A 4,089-nucleotide genomic window follows, 5' to 3' on the forward strand; every position below is an offset into this window, starting at 1 on the left:
AACCAGTTTCTCCTCCCTTGGTTTTCACACCTCAACTGCTAGAACAGGGCCTCATCCTCCCTGATTGAACTAACCTCGTTATCTCTAGCTTGCTTGCTAGCATATATATACCTCCCCCTGGAAATTTCCACTACCTGCGTCTGACGAAGTGGGTATTCACCCACGAAAGCTCATGCTCCAAAACGTCTGTTAGTGTATAAGGTGCCACAGGATTCTCTGCTGCTTTTACAGATTCAGACTAACAGGGCTACCCCTCTGATACTTTAAAGCTCAGTGGGTCACTTTTGATCTTCTGCCTATATTCTGGTGCACCCCTGCCTTAGCAAGGGTGTATGTCTAGTGTTTTGGGGATAAAGATGTCTAAAAACATGAGTTAATAATAATACTATAATATAATAATACAGCAGCTCATCAAGAGATGCAGGTATCATGATCTTGAGAGGTAGGAAACAGATCTGTTGCTCTCTTTTATTTGGAGGTAGACCTTTGAATTTTAGAATAATTTGAAATAATGAGCATCTGAGAAGTAATCATTTTTGAAAATTATTTGGGTTCTTTTTGTGGTGTTTAGGAGTTCAGACAGTAAAAAACCTGGGATTTTTGTGGGGTATGTAGGAAGCAAATAGAGGTGTTATGTTTACAAAGCAAACTAAATTACCTTTATAGTTTTACTAACGTAATACACACATGCTTTAGCTCAGGGGTAGGCAACCTATGGCATATACCGAAGGCGGCACGCGAGCTGATTTTCAGTGGCACTCACACTGCCCAGGTCCTGGCCACCGGTCCAGGGGGCTCTGCATTTTAATTTAATTTTTAAATGAAGCTTCTTAAACATTTTAAAAACCTTCTTTACTTTACATACAACAATAGTTTAGTTATATATTATAGACTTATAGGAAGAGACCCTCTAAAAACGTTAAAATGTGTTACTGGCACGCGAAACCTTAAATTAGAGTGAATAAATGAAGACTTGGCAAACCACTTCTGAAAGGTTGCTGACCCCTGCTTTAGCTAAAGCAGGGATTTGAATCTGCTGTAGGTTCTGAATATAAAACCCAGTTTTGGGGGAGAGAGCAAGTTCAGCCTCAGATACATTTTATACATTAAATCCCCTGACTGCATTTTAATGAAAATGTAGCACCATTCACTTGTAATCTATTTTTCTTTTCTTTTCTTTTCTTTTCTTTTCTTTTCTTTTCTTTTCTTTTCTTTTGTGCAGTATTTCCTACATTAGATGAAGTGTCTGGATTCTGCTGATGGCATTGTCTAGAAGGAAGTGCTCCCTTGTCTGTGACTGACAATGTTGTTAAGTCCAGATCCTCAAAAGTATATAGGTACCTAACTTCTAATGAAATCAATGCAAGTTAGGAGAAAATACCTTTTGAGAATTGGGGCCTGGAATTCAGTGTGCTGGACTTTTATTTTTGTTTCTTCTACATCTTTCCACCTCTGCTTTTGTATGTTCCTTCTCTAGAAATTCCTCCAAGTCCTTACAAACAAGTATGGCCTCCACTTCCTAGATTATGAGTCCAATTTATTGTCTTCCCAAAAATTGAGTGGTAGAGCTCAAACGGTAATAGGATAATAAGCTTATGACTGCAACCTTTGATGCCATTAGAACTTCAGTGTTGCAAACACCTGGGGAATGGAGGTTGTTCGTAACGCTAAAATGTTTGTAACTCTGAACAAAATGTTAAGGTTGTTCTTTCAAAGCTTTACAACTGAACATTGACTTAATACAGATTTGAAATTCCACTATGGAGAAGAAAAATGCTGCTTTCCCTTTATTTTTTTATTAGTTTACAGTTAACACAGTACAGTATTGTATTTGACTTTATTTATTTTTTTTGTCTTGTCTCTGCTGCTGCTTGATTGGTTACTTCTGGTTCCAAATGAGGTGTGTGGTTGACTGGTCAGTTCGTAACTCTGATTTTCGTAACTCTCAGGTTCTACTGTAGTATTTTTCCTATAGTTATAAGAATGTGTTTTAAATGCCACATTTATTTACAAACAAACAAACAAACAAACACCACCACCACACACCTCAGAAGCTTAAAAGGTTCCTGATTTTTCTTTCAAAATTTTGATTTTTAAGGATGTAGGTGTTTGTTGCTTTGGAAATCTACAAGTGCACTAATGGCTGGAAAGGGGTGTGGAGGAGGAGAATGATTTCTTTTAAGAATCCTTAATATATATAAAAATATAATAATTATAAAAGAAAATAATCACTATTTATTTTATTTTTAAAATGTATTGCAATTTAAATAACAAAAAGATGTGTATGCAGGGCTCTAGATGCCTTAACACATAATTAGTAATACAACAAAACCCTAGTAGCATTAAAATAATAATTCAAACAGGCACTCTGCCAGCCAGAAAGCTGCCTACGAAAATGCTCCTTTCCTCTGCTCCACTGTTCTGGTAAGCACACCCATAGTCCTCTCCAGAAGCCCCCTCAAACAGATGTCTTTTGCAACATGCCCACAAGGTCACCAAATTTGATCTGTTTTGGATAAAGGAGGGAGATAAGCTCCAGCATTCTGGACTCTCATAGGGAATGCTTTGCCATCCACCTCCTCTCCTCTAATGAGTGAGATCCAGCCTGGATGCCTCTGCTGATTGCAGCTGTGGTATTACAGCATGGCAGTCCCTCAGATAGGCAGGTCCCAGGCCTTTGGGTTTATAGGTCATACCCAACATCTTAACTTCCATCCAGAGTGCAATAGGAAGCTGGGGCAGATCCCAGAGTACTGGTGTCACATGCTCCCAGCAAGACGTTCCATAAGATCAAGACGCTCAATAAGCAAGTCACTATGTTCTGTACCAGCTTCAGTCGCTGAATGATTTTAAGGTTTAGCCCCACAAACAGCATATTGCAATAGTTTAATCTTGAGGTAAGAAAGGCATGGATAATGATGGCAGGGTCTGCGTCCGAAAGGAAAGTTTGCAACAATGTAGCCAATAAATATATAAGTACTGTCCTAAGCCATTGACAAGACAAGACACAGGAAACATTCAAAGACCCAAGTCTGGTGATCGGTCTATTTGCAGATTAAAGGTTTTAACAGTATGTGACAGGTTTGGTCAGAGACTCCCTTGGGACTGACACCTGACATGCTGGAATTACCTCTGAGCCAGTTTCCATTGCCAGCTTGGGACTCCAGAACCCTGCCTTGTTAAGCCAGATACGCTAGCCTGCTGCAGCAGCACAGACCCAGGTCTGGTCCAGGCCCCCAAAGCTGCAGACTTTAACCAAAAACTGCTCAGCAAGTTACCTATCTCCAGCATCCAGACACACAGCTCTCAATGGGATCCAAACCCCAAATCTGTTTTACTCTATATAAAGCTTATACAGGGCAAACTCATAAATTGTCCACCCTCTATAACACTGATAAAGAGATATGCACAGGTGTTTGCTCCCCCAGCTATTAATCAAGTACTCTGGGTTAATAAACAAAAGTGATTATATTAAGTATAAAAAGTAGTATTTAAGTGGTTCCAAGTAATAACAGACAGAACAAAGTAAGTTACCAAGCAAAATAAAACAAAACACTCAAGTCTAAGCCTAATACATTTAAGGAATTGAATACAGGTAAATTTCACCCTCAGAGATGTTCCAATAAGCTTCTTTCACAGACTAGACTCTTTCCTAGTTTGGGCCCAATCCTTTCTCTTGGTACTGTTCTTGTTAGTTCCAGCTCAGGTGGTAATTAGGGGTTTTCTCATGACTGCAGCCCCCTTTGTTCTGTTCCACCCACTTTTATATCTTTGGCGGAAGGCGTGAATCTTTTGTCTCGCTGAGTCCCCACCCCACCTTCTAAATGGAAAAGCACCAGGTTTAAGATGGATTCCAGTACCAGGTGACATGGTCACAAGTCCTGTGAGCCCCCATCGTCCGTTCTTTCCGGCCTGACTCACATGAACACAGGAAAGCTTACAAGCAGGGCCGGCGCTAGGATTTCTGATGCCCTAGGCGCCGGGACATTTCGCCGCCCCCCGCGCGGGTCTCGCGGCTCTGGCGGAGCTGCCGCAGGCATGCCTGCGGCAGGTCCACCGGAGCCGTGGCTCCCTGACCCCGGGGGGGGG

At 41.0% G+C, this 4,089-nt stretch overlaps 1 protein-coding gene across 3 annotated transcripts in view; it reads left to right on the forward strand.

Annotated features, from left to right (window-relative positions):
* Positions 1-4,089, forward strand: part of NALCN (sodium leak channel, non-selective) — a 387,480-nt gene that overhangs the window by 3,720 nt on the left and 379,671 nt on the right. The window contains exon 2 of one of the 3 annotated variants that reach the window (XM_032771366.2): positions 1,223-1,337. The exons of the other annotated variants lie outside the window; for them this stretch is intronic. The gene's annotated coding sequence lies outside the window, so the exon portion shown is untranslated. The remainder of the gene's footprint in view (positions 1-1,222; positions 1,338-4,089) is intronic. 3 annotated transcript variants of the gene reach the window in all.

The sequence above is a fragment of the Chelonoidis abingdonii genome, chromosome 1 (genome assembly GCF_003597395.2).
Source record: "Chelonoidis abingdonii isolate Lonesome George chromosome 1, CheloAbing_2.0, whole genome shotgun sequence".
NCBI lineage: Eukaryota > Metazoa > Chordata > Testudines > Testudinidae > Chelonoidis > Chelonoidis abingdonii.